The sequence below is a fragment of the Oncorhynchus nerka genome, linkage group LG12, assembly GCF_034236695.1.
Source record: "Oncorhynchus nerka isolate Pitt River linkage group LG12, Oner_Uvic_2.0, whole genome shotgun sequence".
Classification (NCBI taxonomy): Eukaryota; Metazoa; Chordata; class Actinopteri; order Salmoniformes; family Salmonidae; genus Oncorhynchus; species Oncorhynchus nerka.
In genome coordinates, this window is record NC_088407.1 from 67,098,965 (window position 1) to 67,117,583 (window position 18,619).

Below are 18,619 nucleotides of genomic sequence, written 5' to 3' on the forward strand. Positions count from 1 at the left end.
CCACCTCCTCCCTTCTGCTCGATGACGTAGCGCAGTTTCACGGGTCCAAGCAAGACCCCTACTTCTCACTCTCCAAGCAAGACCCCCTTCCTCCTCCTCCCTTCTGCTCGATGACGTAGCGCAGTTTCACGGGTCCAAGCAAGATCCCCTACTTCTCACTCTCCCCCTCCTCCTCCCTTCTGCTCGATGACGTAGCGCAGTTTCACGGGTCCAAGCAAGACCCCCTACTTCTCACTCCCCCTCCTCCTCCCTTCTGCTCGATGACGTCAAGCAAGCGCAGTTTCACGGGTCCAAGCAAGATCCCTACTTCTCACTCTCCCCCTCCTCCTCCCTTCTGCTCGATGACGTAGCGCAGTTTCACGGGTCCAAGCAAGACCCCCTACTTCTCACTCCCCCCTCCTCCTCCCCTTCTGCTCGCTGACGAGCGCAGTTTCACGGGTCCAAGCAAGATCCCGCACTTTCACTCTCCCCCCTCCTCCTCCCTTCTGCTCGATGACGTAGCGCAGTTTCACGGGTCCAAGCAAGATCCCCTACTTCTCACTCTCCCCCCCTCCTCCTCCCTTCTGCTCGATGACGTAGCGCAGTTTCACGGGTCCAAGCAAGATCCCCTACTTCTCACTCCCCCCCTCCTCCTCCCTTCTGCTCGATGACGTAGCGCAGTTTCACGGGTCCAAGCAAGACCCCCTACTTCTCACTCCCCCCTCCTCCTCCCTTCTGCTCGATGACGTAGCGCAGTTTCACGGGTCCAAGCAAGACCCCTACTTCTCACTCTCTCCCCCTCCTCCCCCCCTTCTGCTCGATGACGTAGCGCAGTTTCACGGGTCCAAGCAAGATCCCCTACTTCTCACTCTCCCCCACCTCCTCCCTTCTGCTCGATGACGTAGCGCAGTTTCACGGGTCCAAGCAAGACCCCCTACTTTCTCACTCCTCCCCCTCCTCCTCCCTTCTTCTCGATGACGTAGCGCAGTTTCACGGTTCCAAGCAAGACCCCTACTTCTCCTCTCCCCCCTCCTCCTCCCCCCCTACTTCTCACTCCCCCCCCCCTCCTCCTCCCTTCTTCTCGATGACGTAGCGCAGTTTCACAGGTCCAAGCAAGACCCCCTACTTCTAAATCTCCCCCCCCCTCCCCCCTCCCTTCTGCTCGATGACGTAGCGCAGTTTCACGGGTCCAAGCAAGATCCCCTACTTCTCACTCTCCCCCACCTCCTCCCTTCTGCTCGATGACGTAGTGCAGTTTCACGGGTCCAAGCAAGATCCCCTACTTCTCACTCTCCCCCACCTCCTCCCTTCTGCTCGATGACGTAGTGCAGTTTCACGGGTCCAAGCAAGATCCCCTACTTCTCACTCTCCCCCCTCCTCCTCCCTTCTGCTCGATGACGTAGTGCAGTTTCACGGGTCCAAGCAAGATCCCCTACTTCTCACCCCCCTCCTCCTCCCTTCTGCTCGATGACGTAGCGCAGTTTCACGGGTCCAAGCAAGATCCCCTACTTCTCACTCCCCCCCCCTCCTCCCCTTCTGCTCGATGACGTAGCGCAGTTTCACGGGTCCAAGCAAGATCCCCTACTTCTCACTCTCCCCCTCCTCCTCCCTTCTGCTCGATGACGTAGCGCAGTTTCACGGGTCCAAGCAAGACCCCCCTACTTCTCACTCTCCAAGCCCCCCCTCCTCCTCCCTTCTGCTCGATGACGTAGTGCAGTTTCACGGGTCCAAGCAAGATCCCCTACTTCTCACTCCCCCCTCCTCCTCCCTTCTGCTCGATGACGTAGTGCAGTTTCACGGGTCCAAGCAAGATCCCCTACTTCTCACTCTCCCCCCCCTCCTCCCTTCTGCTCGATGACGTAGCGCAGTTTCACGGGTCCAAGCAAGACCCCTACTTCTCACTCCCCCCTCCTCCTCCCTTCTGCTCGATGATGCGCAGTTTCACGGGTCCAAGCAAGTTTCACGGGTCCAAGCAAGACCCCTACTTCTCACTCTCCCCCTCCTCCTCCCTTCTGCTCGATGACGTAGCGCAGTTTCACGGGTCCAAGCAAGACCCCTACTTCTCACTCTCCCCCCCCTCCTCCTCCCTTCTGCTCGATGACGTAGCGCAGTTTCACGGGTCCAAGCAAGATCCCCTACTTCTCACTCTCCCCCTCCTCCTCCCTTCTGCTCGATGACGTAGCGCAGTTTCACAGTTTCACGGGTCCAAGCAAGATCCCCTACTTCTCACTCTCCCCCACCTCCTCCCTTCTGCTCGATGACGTAGCGCAGTTTCACGGGTCCAAGCAAGACCCCTACTTCTCACTCTCTAAATCCCCCCTCCTCCTCCCTTCTGCTCGATGACGTAGCGCAGTTTCACGGGTCCAAGCAAGATCCCCTACTTCTCCTCTCCCCCTCCTCCTCCCTTCTGCTCGATGACGTAGCGCAGTTTCACGGGTCCAAGCAAGACCCCCTACTTCTCACTCTCCCCCACCTCCTCCCTTCTGCTCGATGACGTAGCGCAGTTTCACGGGTCCAAGCAAGACCCCTACTTCTCTCTCCCCCTCCTCCTCCCTTCTGCTCGATGACGTAGTGCAGTTTCACGGGTCCAAGCAAGATCCCTACTTCTCCCCCCTCCTCCTCCCTTCTGCTCGATGACGTAGCGCAGTTTCACGGGTCCAAGCAAGATCCCCTACTTCTCACTCTCCCCCTCCTCCTCCCTTCTGCTCGATGACGTAGCGCAGTTTCACGGGTCCAAGCAAGATCCCCTACTCCCCCCTCCTCCTCCCTTCTCTCACGGGTCCAAGCAAGATCCCTACTTCTCCCCCTCCTCCTCCCTTCTGCTCGATGACGTAGCGCAGTTTCACGGGTCCAAGCACTCCCCCCTCCTCCCCCCTACTTCTCACTTCTCCCCCTCCTCCTCCCTTCTGCTCGATGACGTAGCGCAGTTTCACGGGTCCAAGCAAGACCCCCTACTTCTCACTCTCCCCCTCCTCCTCCCTTCTGCTCGATGACGTAGCGCAGTTTCACGGGTCCAAGCAAGATCCCCTACTTCTCACTCTCCCCCTCCTCCTCCCTTCTGCTCGATGACGTAGCGCAGTTTCACGGGTCCAAGCAAGACCCCTACTTCTCACTCTCCCCCTCCTCCTCCCTTCTGCTCGATGACGTAGCGCAGTTTCACGGGTCCAAGCAAGATCCCCTACTTCTCACTCGTAGCGCCCCCTCCTCCTCCCTTCTGCTCGATGACGTAGCGCAGTTTCACGGGTCCAAGCAAGACCCCTACTTTCTCACTCTCCCCCTCCTCCTCCCTTCTGCTCGATGACGTAGCGCAGTTTCACGGGTCCAAGCAAGATCCCCTACTTCTCACCCCATTTACATTACATTTAAGTCATTTAGCAGACGCTCTTATCCAGAGCGACTTACAAATTGGTGCTTTCACCTTATGACATCCAGTGGAACAGCCACTTTACAATAGTGCATTTTCCAAGGGGGAGTGGAGCCACTTTACAATAGTGGGGGGTGAGAAGGATTACTTTATCCTATCCTAGGTATTCCTTAAAGAGGTGGGGTTTCAGGTGTCTCCGGAAGGTGGTGATTGACTCCGCTGTCCTGGCGTCGTGAGGAGTTTGTTCCACCATTGGGGGCCAGAGCAGCGAACAGTTTTGACTGGGCTGAGCGGGAACTGTACTTCCTCAGTGGTAGGGAGGCGAGCAGGCCAGAGGTGGATGAACGCAGTGCCCTTGTTTGGGTGTAGGGCCTGATCAGAGCCTGGAGGTACTGAGGTGCCGTTCCCCTCACAGCTCCATAGGCAAGCACCATGGTCTTGTAGCGGATGCGAGCTTCAACTGGAAGCCAGTGGAGAGAGCGGAGGAGCGGGGTGACGTGAGAGAACTTGGGAAGGTTGAACACCAGACGGGCTGCGGCGTTCTGGATGAGTTGTAGGGGTTTAATGGCACAGGCAGGGAGCCCAGCCAACAGCGAGTTGCAGTAATCCAGACGGGAGATGACAAGTGCCTGGATTAGGACCTGCGCCGCTTCCTGTGTGAGGCAGGGTCGTACTCTGCGGATGTTGTAGAGCATGAACCTACAGGAACGGGCCACCGCCTTGATGTTAGTTGAGAATGACAGGGTGTTGTCCAGGATCACGCCAAGGTTCTTAGCGCTCTGGGAGGAGGACACGATGGAGTTGTCAACCGTGATGGCGAGATCATGGAACGGGCAGTCCTTCCCCGGGAGGAAGAGCAGCTCCGTCTTGCCGAGGTTCAGCTTGAGGTGGTGATCCGTCATCCACACTGATATGTCTGCCAGACATGCAGAGATGCGATTCGCCACCTGGTCATCAGAGGGGGGGAAAGGAGAAGATTAATTGTGTGTCGTCAGGCATAGCAATGATAGGAGAGACCATGTGAGGTTATGACAGAGCCAAGTGACTTGGTGTATAGCGAGAATAGGAGAGGGCCTAGAACAGAGCCCTGGGGGACACCAGTGGTGAGAGCGCGTGGTGAGGAGACAGATTCTCGCCACGCCACCTTGTAGGAGCGACCTGTCAGGTAGGACGCAAACCAAGCGTGGGCCGCGCCGGAGATGCCCAACTCGGAGAGGGTGGAGAGGAGGATCTGATGGTTCACAGTATCGAAGGCAGCCGATAGGTCTAGAAGGATGAGAGCAGAGGAGAGAGAGTTAGCTTTAGCAGTGCGGAGTGCCTCCGTGATACAGAGAAGAGCAGTCTCAGTTGAATGACTAGTCTTGAAACCTGACTGATTTGGATCAAGAAGGTCATTCTGAGAGAGATAGTGGGAGAGCTGGCCAAGGACGGCACGTTCAAGAGTTTTGGAGAGAAAAGAAAGAAGGGATACTGGTCTGTAGTTGTTGACATCGGAGGGATCGAGTGTAGGTTTTTCAGAAGGGGTGCAACTCTCGCTCTCTTGAAGACGGGAGGGACGTAGCCAGCGGTCAGGGATGAGTTGATGAGCGAGGTGAGGTAAGGGAGAAGGTCACAGGAGATGGTCTGGAGAAGAGAGGAGGGGATAGGGTCAAGCGGGCAGGTTGTTGGGCGGCCGGCCGTCACAAGACGCGAGATGTCATCTGGAGAGGGGAGAAAGCACAGGGTCAGAGCACAGGGTAGGGCAGTGTGAGCAGAACCAGCGGTGTCGTTTGACTTAGCAAACGAGGATCGGATGTCGTCGACCTTCTTTTCAAAATGGTTGACGAAGTAATCTGCAGAGAGGGAGGAGGGGGAGGAGGATTCAAGAGGGAGGAGAAGGTGGCAAAGAGCTTCCTAGGGTTAGAGGCAGATGCTTGGAATTTAGAGTGGTAGAAAGTGGCTTTAGCAGCAGAGACAGAGGAGGAAAATGTAGAGAGGAGGGAGTGAAAGGATGCCAGGTCCGCAGGGAGGCGAGTTTTCCTCCATTTCCGCTCGGCTGCCCGGTGCCCTGTTCTGTGAGCTCGCAATGAGTCGTCGAGCCACGGAGCGGGAGGGGAGGACCGAGCCGGCCTGGAGGATAGGGGACATAGAGAGTCAAAGGATGCAGAAAGGGAGGAGAGGAGGGTTGAGGAGGCAGAATCAGGAGATAGGTTGGAGAAGGTTTGAGCAGAGGGAAGAGATGATAGGATGGAAGAGGAGAGAGTAGCGGGGGAGAGAGAGCGAAGGTTGGGACGGCGCGATACCATCCGAGTAGGGGCAGTGTGGGAAGTGTTGGATGAGAGCGAGAGGGAAAAGGATACAAGGTAGTGGTCGGAGACTTGGAGGGAGTTGCAATGAGGTTAGTGGAAGAACAGCATCTAGTAAAGATGAGGTCGAGCGTATTGCCTGCCTTGTGAGTAGGGGGAAGGTGAGAGGGTGAGGTCAAAAGAGGAGAGGAGTGGAAAGAAGGAGGCAGAGAGGAATGAGTCAAAGGTAGACGTGGGGAGGTTAAAGTTGCCCAGAACTGTGAGAGGTGAGCCGTCCTCAGGAAAGGAGCTTATCAAGGCATCAAGCTCATTGATGAACTCTCCGAGGGAACCTGGAGGGCGATAAATGATAAGGATGTTAAGCTTGAAAGGGCTGGTAACTGTGACAGCATGGAATTCAAAGGAGGCGATAGACAGATGGGTAAGGGAGAAAGAGAGAATGACCACTTGGGAGAGATGAGGATCCCGGTGCCACCACCCCGCTGACCAGAAGCTCTCGGGGTGTGCGAGAGCACGTGGGCGGACGAAGAGAGAGCAGTAGGAGTAGCGGTGTTGTCTGTGGTGATCCATGTTTCCGTCAGTGCCAAGAAGTCGAGGGACTGGAGGGAGGCATAGGCTGAGATGAACTCTGCCTTGTTGGCCGCAGATCGGCAGTTCCAGAGGCTACCGGAGACCTGGAACTCCACGTGGGTCGTGCGCGCTGGGACCACCAGATTAGGGTGGCCGCGGCCATGCGGTGTGGAGCGTTTGTATGGTCTGTGCAGAGAGGAGAGAACAGGGATAGACAGACACATAGTTGACAGGCTAGAGAAGAGGCTACGCTAATGCAGAGGAGATTGGAATGACAAGTGGACTACACGTCTCGAATGTTCAGAAAGTTAAGCTTACGTAGCAAGAATCTAATTGACTAAAATGATTAAAATGATACAGTACTGCTGAGGTAGGCTAGCTGCGTTGTTGACACTACCCTAATCAAGTCGTTCCGTTGAGTGTGAAGTTTCTACAATGCTGCTAATTCGGGGGCTAGCTGGCTAGCTAGCAGTGTTGGTTACGTTACGTTGCGTTAGGAGAACGACAATAGCTGGCTAGCTAACCTAGAAAAACGTTTCACGGGTCCAAGCAAGATCCCCTACTTCTCACTCCCCCCTCCTCCTCCCTTCTGCTCGATGACGTAGCGCAGTTTCACGGGTCCAAGCAAGACCCCCCCACATTTTATTTTTCATGGTGCAGAGAGAAACATTTGCACTATTATAGCTAATATTATGCTATTGTACACATCTTGTCATGAGGCTGAGAGATAATTTTTCTGTTTTAGAGCTCAAGGATTCTTGAAAGATGGGATAATATCAACAAATATTTGTCTTAATATTACAAATACAAGTAACTGGATTCATGTCTACTCAGTCAGAGTAGAGCACTACATTTTTACATTAGATTATTCAAATATGTAGTACAAATCTCAGAACTTATTTTTGTTCTATAACACAATTAAATGCTCCAGGCTAATTTATACAAAAATATAAACGCATAATGCAACAATTTCAATGATTTTACTGAGTAACAGTACATATAAGGAAATCAGTCAATTGAAATCAATTACAGTAATTAGGCTCTAATCTGTGGATTTCACATGACTGGGCAGGAGCACAACCATGGATGGGCCTGGGAGGGCAAATAAGGAATCTGATGTCTAGCATTTACTTTTAGTGTGACAATTGAGTACTTTTTCCACCACTGTACTTAAGTACACTTAAAACCAGATACTTTAAAACTTTTACTCAAGTACTATTTTACTGGGTGAGTTTCACTTTTACTTGAGTCTCCACGTATCTTTACTTTTACTCAAATATGACCATTTAGTAATTTTTCCATCACTGACAGTTCAGCTTTAAGCTAGTCAGTTTGGAAAACGCCTCATTGAGTGAGTCAGAGAGACCAGTCTGGAAAACAACTGTTCGTAGTTTTTTTTGATTGTCCTCCAGAAATGATGTCCCCATGACAACCCTCAATGACTGTCACTGCAAACAGAGCTGCCTTCTAATGTAGACTTAGTTCACTTCCCATCACAGACAACACAACTACAAAACTCCCCCAAAAAACAGCGTCATCTCATTGATAAAAAATCTTAAAAACACGTACCCTACATCATATATTAAATATGCCTAATGTCTGTGTGTATGCATGTGTGTGACCTGTATCTGTCACACTGCCAAATATTCATTGGATACTTTTTCACATCACATTTATCCTGGTGTAAATAACCAATAACCAGACGCCCCCATACACACCCTCCAGAGGTTGCACTCACTCACCCCCCCCCCCCCCGTAAAATCATTCCAAGCAGGCACACACATCGACTCTCTCTCTCTCTCTCTCTCTCTCTCTCACACACACACACACACACACCCTGCAGCTTCATTAGTACATTACATGGCCTGTAATTAGAATGAGGGACCAGCCTCGGCAGCGACGCGGTGCAGGGATGCACAAGTTGCCAGTAAATTACCTTGTAGCCATTATCAATTTCCCAGGCTACTGGTCCTTAAGATAACCCCCCTTCTCCCTGTGGTCCTTCCAGCAATTTCTCTCTGCCTGATAAACATGCTGATTAAAGGGAGCGGCGTGTAAACCTTTGATACTTTTTAAAATGAAATCCATGCCCTGCCTGGGGCCTGACGCTGCTCCGCTCTGCTCAGCCGCCGCACCGCACAGAGCTCCACGCAGACGTGTCAGCTAATCAGATAAAGAATATAGCGTGTGTGTGTGCCCCCGGGCTGAACGACGGGACAAGGAGGGAGAGGTGAGGTGCACACATAAACACACAGGCAAACATGGACAGGATAGTACAGGGATAGGCTAGTACATGGATAGACTAGGCTAGTACAGGGATAGACTAGGCTAGTACAAGGGATAGACTAGGGTAGTACAGGGATAGGCTAGAACAAGGATAGACTAGTACATGGATAGACTAGGCTAGTACAGGACAGGCTAGGCTAGTACATGGATAGACTAGGCTAGTACAGGGATAGGCTAGTACAGGACAGGCTAGGCTAGTACATGGATAGACTAGGCTAGTACAGGGATAGGCTGGTACAGGGACAGGCTAGTATAGTACAGGTATAGACTAGGCTAGTACAGGGATAGGCTAGGCTAGTACAGGGATAAGCTAGTACAGGATATACTAGGGTAGTACAGGGATAGGCTAGGGTAGTACAGGTATAGACTAGGCTAGAACAAGGATAGACTAGTACAGGGACAGGCTAGGCTAGCACAGGTATAGACTAGGCTAGAACAAGGATAGACTAGTACAGGGACAGGCTAGGGTAGTACAGGGATAGGCTAGGGTAGTACAGGGATAGGCTAGGGTAGTACAGGGATAGACTAGGCTAGTACAGGGATAGGCTAGGGTAGTACAGGGATAGGCTAGGGTAGTACAGGGATAGGCTAGGGTAGTACAGGGACAGGCTAGGGTAGTACAGGGATAGGCTAGAACAGGGAAAGGCTATGATAGTACAGGGACAGGCTAGGGTAGTACAGGGATAGGCTAGGGTAGTACAGGGATAGGCTAGGGTAGTACAGGGATAGGCTAGGGTAGTACAGGGATAGACTAGGCTAGTACAGGGATAGGCTAGGGTAGTACAGGGATAGGCTAGGGTAGTACAGGGATAGGCTAGGGTAGTACAGGGACAGGCTAGGGTAGTACAGGGATAGGCTAGGGTAGTACAGGGATAGACTAGGCTAGTACAGGGATAGGCTAGGGTAGTACAGGGATAGGCTAGGGTAGTACAGGGATAGGCTACGGTAGTACAGGGACAGGCTAGGGTAGTACAGGGATAGGCTAGAAAAGGGAAAGGCTAGGATAGTACAGGGACAGGCTAGGGTAGTACAGGGATAGGCTAGGGTAGTACAGGGATAGACTAGGCTAGAACAGGGAAAGGCTAACACAGGGACAGGATAGGCTAGTACAGGGATAGGCTAGGATAGTACAGGGACAGGCAAGGGTAGTACAGGGATAGGCTAGGGTAGTACAGGGATAGGCTAGGGTAGTACAGGGACAGGCTAGGGTAGTACAGGGATAGGCTAGAAAAGGGAAAGGCTAGGATAGTACAGGGACAGGCTAGGGTAGTACAGGGAAAGGCTAGGATAGTACAGGGACAGGCTAGGGTAGTACAGGGATAGGCTAGGGTAGTACAGGGATAGGCTAGGGTAGTACAGGGATAGACTAGGCTAGAACAGGGAAAGGCTAACACAGGGACAGGATAGGCTAGTACAGGGATAGGTTATGGTAGTACAGGGATAGGCTATGATAGTACAGGGGCAGGCTATGGTAGTACAGGGATAGGCTATGGTAGTACAGGGGCAGGCTATGGTAGTACAGGGGCAGGCTAGTGTAGTATGGGGGCAGGCTAGGGTAGTACAGGGATAGGCTATGGTAGTACAGGGGCAGGCTAGTATAGTATGGGGGCAGGCTAGTGTAGTATGGGGCAGGCTAGGGTAGTACAGGGATAGGCTATGGTAGTACAGGGGCAGGCTAGTGTAGTATGGGGGCAGGCTAGGGTAGTACAGGGATAAGCTATGGTAGTACAGGGGCAGGCTAGTGTAGTACGGGGGCAGGCTAGGGTAGTACGGGGGCAGGCTAGGGTAGTACAGGGATAGGCTATGGTAGTACAGGGGCAGGCTAGGGTAGTACAGGGACAGGCTAGGGTAGTACAGGGACAGGCTAGGGTAGGGTAATACAGGGGCAGGCTAGTGTAGTATGGGGGCAGGCTAGGTAGTACAGGGGGATAGGCTAGTGTAGTATGGGGGCAGGCTAGGGTAGTACAGGGGCAGGCTAGTACAGGGACATGCTATGGTAGTACAGGGACAGAGTAGCTGTGATGCTGGATTCTTTACTGTCTACTGAATGTCATTGTGTTGTTGATTGGGCCCAAACACATACAAATATGTACAGAAAGTCGCTATAGTCAGTCTTAAATGCAAAGTACAATACAACTCAGTCTCTGGAAATGTAGAGTCCTGTGACAATAATTACTCCAGACTGATAACATTTCAGCATTGCACAGAGCCAAGAGGGGTGGAGGCATTGTCGTATAACTCTACGTAGGCCAGAGGGATGTTAACTCTATTCTAATGATATGATGACCTTCTCACTCAAAAATACGTCACTTCCTGAAGAGCCAAATGAAGCTTGAGAGTAAAAAAGAGAGACAGATTGACAGCGAGAGAGAAAGAAGAAGAGAGAAAGGAAACTAGATTGATGGAATGAGAGAAAGAGAGAGCGAAAGATGGAGAACAACAAGAAGAGAGAGAAAGTATAGGACGGCCAGTCTCGGAGGAGTGTCTAACTAACTGTCGACAAAGTGATTGGTTCAATGAGCTGTAAACTTGGCAAGGCCAGACTTAGCCTGATTAAATGACACAGCATTATGCCTTCCCTTTCTCCTCTGTCCTTCAGGGAGCCAGAGGCAGACATAGTGTTAAGAGTGGGGCCTCCGAGACCTGAATCATCTAGTAACAATGAAGTGGGCTTCCTTTTAACCGCATGGCTCTTAACTTCACCACAGATATAATGATTACACTGACAGACAATAAAAGCCGCTTTAGCGATCCACTTCTGCTGACATTGAGAGGATAAGAGAACTTTCTCACACACCCTTTTTTTTTTTTTATTCTTAGGTCTAGGATAATTTTTTCTCAATTTCCGCCTGACTGACGTGCCCAAAGTAAACTGCCTGTTGCTCAGGCCCTGAAGCCAGGGTATGCATATAAATTGATACCATTGGAAATAAAACACTTTGAAGTTTGTAGAAATGTTAAAATAATGTAGGAGAGTATAACACAATAGATATGTTAGGAGAAAATCCAATGAAAAACCATCCAGAAAAGAAATAAAAACACTGAGGTACTAACGTTTTTTTGAGAGACCATGCTCTTCCAATGGCAGTAAAAGGGCATACTCAATTGTAGCTCCTAAGATGCAATTCCCATAGCTTCCACTGGGTGTCAGCAGGACATGTTCAAGGTTTAAGGTTTGTAACTTCCATAACGAATAAGAAATAACAATTTTAGTGGAAGGACAGTCTTGGAAATGTGTGTTTTCACATGCCATGAAGACAAGACGCACCTGTTAAAATCGGTTTCCTATTGAACATACTTCTTTTTTTAAATTTATAGTTTGATTACATTTTAGGGTATCTGAGGAATATATAGAAACGTTTTTGACTTGTTGAAACAAAGTTTAGGAGTAGATTTTCGGATTCCTTTCTCTGCATGTTGAACTATTACTCGTTGGTTATTACTGCATTTTCAGAACTAGAAGCACAAGCATTTCGCTACACTCGAATTAACATCTGCTAACCATGTGTATGTGACAAATAAATTTGATTTGATTTGATTTGGATTTGATTACTTAAATCGATGGCGCCAACTAAACTGACTTTTTGGGATATAAAGAAGGATTTTATATATCTAACAAAACGACACTACATGTTATAGCTGGGACCCTTCGGATGACAAATCAGTGGAACATTTTCAAAAAGTAAGTGAATATTTAATCGCTATTTGTGAATTTATGAAACCTGTCGGTGGAAAATATTTTGATGTGCAGTGCCGTCCTCAAACAATCACATGGCATGTTTTCGCTGTAATAGCTACTCAAAATCGGACAGTGCAGTTAGATTAACAAGAATATACGCTTTCAACCGATATAAGACACTTGTATGTACCTGAATGTTTAATATCCATAATTTACATTATTATTTATTTGAATTGCACACCCTCCATTTTCACTGGAAGTTGTCCCGCTAGCGGGATGCCTATCCCTGGATGAATGTACAATCTCTAGCTCTAACACTAGACCTCAAACAATAACGTATTAACTTTACTTATGGCTTTGGATATAGCTAAGTTTTGTTTTTGTCACCATATACTGTATCTATTGTTGAGACTGCCAGGAATGACAGGGGGCTAGCGTTACTCTGGACAAACTGAGCAAATTGGATTCCACAAATTCTAGACCTACTGTCTCATCCGCTGTGGGAAAGCAGGGAAGGTAGTGGGAATAATGGTGAGGCTGGTGTAAATGCATAAATCTACAGAAATGGATATTGCTGAAGTGTTCAATGTATTCATGACACTATAAAAACACAAACTTTGATTTTATGCTGCTTGAAATATTTATCTAAATGTTTTATAGTTATACCTGAAAAAGCGTGAGATGGATCATGAACTATATGTTCGCTAAAAATGTGTGTGATATCTGGCTGAAGGATGTTTGGATTGGACTACCATTGGGACTGTGGTGAGAAAATATGATAATGGCACTATAAATCAAAGCAAACATTTTTGCAGAAACAATAGGCATATCCTACTATTTGCAAGATAATGCAATAACTCTATCGTGACTAGCAAATCGTATAGCCAATACAATTAATGCACATTTAGTTCATATGAATTATTGAGAATGAGGCCTTTGGGTACTCTGCTTATTCTGAAAATTTAGCTACAATGACACCATGTTTTTGTGACCTCAGACTGTTACCAGAAGGCTCTCTGTTTGTCCTAAATGACTGTTGGCACGCTGAAGGACCCCAAGGAGCCCCATCAGGGGCAGGCTAAATAAAAACCTGTTTCCCTCCTCTAGCCTAGCTGTAGTCCTCAGGAAACTAAAGGGATTAATGAGGATCTATGGCTTGGAGCACGGCCCTCTCAGGCCCACAGCCATGTCCATCAGGGTACTTAGCCCCATACAGTCATTAACTTCTGTTACTAATTGTCAAATTCATTAAAGGAAATCTCCCCCCAAACGTCCCTCATGAAAATGGATGGACTGGGCTGAATTATAAAGATGTCAGGGCTCAGAAGATTAAGGCTCCCAGACATGCTCCACAAAAAACGATACGGACATTAAACTCTATTTCAAGGTAGCTTGTGTGATATATTTCCTAATTATATATAGATACATCTTGGTAGGACCATCCGAGTGTAATTCAAGTGTATTCAAAGCCATAGTTAGGCCTACAGCCTCAATGCAGGTAGAGATAAGATGATAGGAGACAGAGTCTGTCATATAGCACAATGTTGCTCTACTTCTTCTACTTACATCAAATGCTTGACGAGTCAACACTTTTCTAATTTCTTAGCCGTATTCATCCAAGTTTTGCATCAATATTGACAGACCAACTTTTATCCAAAATTCTGACTGTAGTGTCTTGACATGAATAGAGTTTAATAGTGCTGCAAAACCAATTTCCCCTTGGGGATAATGAAGTTTGCTACTACCACTACTAAGAATCAATGATTAAAATATATTATATATACATTCAAGCAGAAAATGCATGAGAAAAGTGTGGAACTCGATTGAAACTATGTAGCACTGATTCTGTAAGGGAAGTTTTTAACTGAACATCAAACAGGCCATACATTTTCATCTTAGATTTTAAATAGGGTACTTTATGTTATCCATCATATTACTCCATCTGGATTCATATTTAATAGACCAAAGTAATTAATATAAAACAAGGCAATTAGGAAGCTATACAATATTCAAAATTCCATATTCACAGATTCATTAAGGACATCATTCATTAAGTACATCAGAAAACTCATTAAATGATTGGGTAAACTGTCAAAAGAAGTCTTAATGACATACTCAAAACTCCAGAGAGATGTTTTCATGAACTAATCCAAAGGGCCCGTGTCCTCTGATTCAGACTATTAGCCAATTAACCATAGTAACTATCGTAAAATCATTACCTGATATTCCCCCCCAAAAATGTAACAGTACCAGTTCTAATACTATATAGAAGAAGATATTTATACAGTCTTTTCTCCTGGCTCATGGTGTTTACGTGCCTTCCTGCACGTTAGTGTTACTGCCCCGGCCTCATAGCATGACTAGGCAGGAAGACAGGCCTGAGAAATTCATTAAAGTGCCTTGAATGACAGTTTGCTCAAGGGCACACGGTACCATCACTCACCCTTGCGTGTCCTTGTTGTCCAACACCTACCCCACCCCCCGCCCCCACCCCACTCCCACCCCCCACCCCACAGGCTCTGGGCCTGCCTTAATGTAATGGGATTGTTTTCCCGTGCGCCACTACACGGAGGTAACATGGGGGTCCCTGTTCTGTTGTGACGATGTGTGCTGTGCTGAGGGTCTAGGTGTAAAGCATGTAGTTCAAGCAATTTGTGCCTGATACAATTTGGGACAACGCTCCAAGGGCATGTTGTGGGTAGCCTATGTTCAGACACCTCTGTGGTCATAGACGTGACAGTCACAGGAGCTTTCCAGTGGCATGGGGGAAATTGCTTTGCTGTTTATTTGTGTTATCAGCATCATTACCATTCCTTTCCTGCACAACCCCAGTTATTCCAAGGTGACCTAGCTACAGTCCTCTCTGGGTTGTGAAGGAGGTGTGGAGCAGCAGCATTTTGGGGAAAAGTATAACACAGTGGACTGTAACACCATAGGTTCAGCACTGGGCCAGAAGCTATTAAACCAATATGTGCATGGAAGACTAAACTCTTGACCCTGATTTGGGTGTATACCAACACTCTAAAAGTTAAAGACAGTGGTACAAGTACTAACAACCACAAAATGCGTGGTGGTGAGGATTATCATCACAAATGTGGCAAAAGAAACAACAACAAGTAAAAGGCTGTCCATTGGGAATGTAGTTACGTGAAGGTCTTTGCAAAAACATACTCAAAACTAAAAAAATTTTTTCTTGGTTTCAGACTCAGAGATGTTCCCTTTGGTTATTTGGAGAAGCTGGTTGTTACAAGCAGCAGTTGACAGACAGGCCCTTCCTATGTGGTCTCGGTTGGGCTCCCTCCATGACACAATATGTCACTACTCAACAGTAAAGAAAAGAACAGATGGAAAAAACGAGATGTTCGTAAAGGTGGCATTGCGTATACTGTCCCAGAGATGATACAGGATGGAGTGAGTCAGTGAGTTTCATAAGAGGGGAACTATGGCCCACAGAGAGGCCTCTATCGCCAGGTGTGGTCTGACCAGAGGGATATTACATCGCCCATAGTCTCGTCAGTGTCACCACAATTAGTGAAGCCTATCACCCTTGGAACGATGACGACTGACACAACCAGACTGTTCTGGGCTGGATTCTGGAGGTAAAGAAGACACAACACTTCACTTTCATCACTTCCCCACTGAGGTATTTGTAGAAAGGGGAGATTTCTTTAGGGCCATTTCAGTTTGTTTCTGTTGAGTCTTCTAGCCTGCAGTGTACATACAGTACATACAGTACACACACACACACACACACACACACACACACACACACACACACACACACACACACACACACACACACACACACACACACACACACACACACACACACACACACACACACACACGCACTTACTGTGATTCATTAACAGTGACAGAGCTGTTTTCACCGATAGAGCCAGTGCATAAATATGCCTCGCTGCACAGCTGGAAAACGTAGAAATTCATCAGGGCTAAAAAGTAGAGAGATTAACATTTCACGAGATTCCTCTTAAATATATATGGTTGCTTAAACAGAGGCCCAGACATCAGACAGGCAGGCAGGCAGAGAGTCAGAGAGCCTGAGCCAAACCAAGCACAAAGCCTTGGTTTCAGCAGTAAGCAGGGCCAAGAAGGGTACTTTCCATAGCCACATGTATGGAAAACCAACTAACCATTGGGAAGCAGTGAAAAGGAAAATGTAGAGGAGTTTATCCAAACTTTTTCATGAATGCTTGCAATTCAGGAATAAAACCCTTTTCATTATCATGCTATGGGTGGATCTATATTGTCCTGGTCCTGTTATCTTATTGAGTCAATATGTAGTCCTATATGGCCCACTTGGTAGAGCATGGCGCTTGCACCGCCAGGGTTGTTGGTTCGATTCCGGGGCCACCCATACGTAAAATGTATGCACACATGACTAAATTGCTTTGGATAAAAGTGTCTGCGAAATAGCATATACACTACATGACCAAAAGTATGTGGACACCTGCTTGTTGAACATCTCATTCCAAAACCATGGGCATAAATATGGAATTGGTTCCCTTTTGCTACTATAACAGCCTCTGCTCTTCTAGGAAGGCTTTCCACTAGATTTTGGAATATTGCTGCAGAGACTTGCTTCCATTCAGCTACAATAGCATTGGTGAGGTCGGGTACTGATGTTGGGTGATTAGGCCTGGCTCGCAGTCGGCGTTCCAATTCATCCCAAAGATGTACAGAATTGTCTAGAATGTCATTGTATGGTGTAGCGTCAAGATTTCCCTTCACTGCAACTAAGGGGCCTAAGCCGAAACATTAAAAACAGCCCCAGACTGTTATTCCTCCTCCACCAAACTTTACAGTTGGCAGTATGCATTCGGGGAGGTAGCGTGCTCCTGGCATCCGGCAAACCCAGATTAGTCCGTCGGACTGCCAGATGGTGAAGCGTGATTCATCACTCCAGAGAATATGTTTCCACTGCTCCAGAGTCCAATGGTGGTGAGCATTACACCATTCCAGCTGACACTTGGCATTGCACATGGTGATCTTTGGCTTGTGTAGGGCTACTCGGCCATGGAAACCGAATCTTTCATGAAGATCCCAATGAACAGTTCTTGTGCTGACGTTGCTTCCAGAGGCAGTTTCATTCATTTAACATTTATTTAACCAGGCAAGTCAGTTAAGAGCAAACTCTTATTTACAATTTGGAACTCGGTAGTGAGTGTTGCAGCTGAGGACAGCCGATTCTTACGCTCTACCCTCTTCAGCACTTGGCGGTCCCGTTCTGAGATTGTGTGGCCTACCACTTCACTGCTGAGCCGTTGATGCTCCTAGACATTTCCACTTCACAATAACAGCATTTACAGTTGACCAGGGAAGCTCTAGCAGGACAGAAATTTGATGAACTGACTTGTTGGAAAGGTTGCATCCAATGACGGTGCCACGTTGAAAGTCACTGAGCTCTTCAGTAAGGCCATTCTATTGCAAATATTTATCTACGGATATTGCATGGCTCTGTGCTCGATTTTATCCACCTGTCAGCAACGGGTGTGACTGAAATGGACTAATCCACTAATTTGAAGTGGTGTCCACATACTTTTGTAAATATAATGTATTCTATATGGCTATTAAATCGATTTTGGAGCCATTTCAGGTCAAAACACAGGATATGTTGCAACCTGTTCCAAACAGACTGCATCTCCATCTGCAATCAGGACACAATTCCCTGATAAAATGCTGACGTGACTCTCCTTTCCTCTCCGTAGGGCATGAAACAAACTTTAATCCTCTCTCTGTCACTGAAACATTCTCAGTTGCCTGGGGTGAGGTGGGACTGTCTGAGACAGGGGAAGCTTCCAGTCAGGGCGATTGCAGAATTCATAAGGAATCATCATGCACCACGGCAACCGGTGTCAGTCACTTTTCCAGCTTCACAACAAGATCTCACGCTCTCCTCTCTGTCCGGCTCCTCTCCAAGATGCAAATGCTTTCCTGTTGAGGTCGTCAATGGAGTAAAAACAGTCAGGATCCAACCAAGCATCTTGACAACATTTGCTTCTCCCTTCACGTTCTGTGACTCAGATATCGTGGTAGACTCCCGGACCACCCCCCTCCTCAGAAAGGGGAAAATATGGATGTAATGCAGGTTTTACACACTCTCCAGACGCCAGAAAGTATTTTTCTTCATTGGGTTATGGCTTTAGCTGCAGGAGGCAGGGAGTCTGCCACAAATATTTCTCTCAGGGAATGCTTTGCAAAACAAAACATTGAAGTCTGCCTAATTGTCTGGGAGATGGTTGGTGGGAGTCGACTGACTGAGCACTATACCTCAGCCATCCGGTCGGTCAGACGTGAGGGAAGGGGAAAAGGCAGACACTTTTGGGACTGACTGAAGACAGGCAGCTACATTTACATTACATTTAAGTCATTTAGCAGACGCTCTTATCCAGAGCGACTTACAAATTGGTGCATTCACCTTATGACATCCAGTGG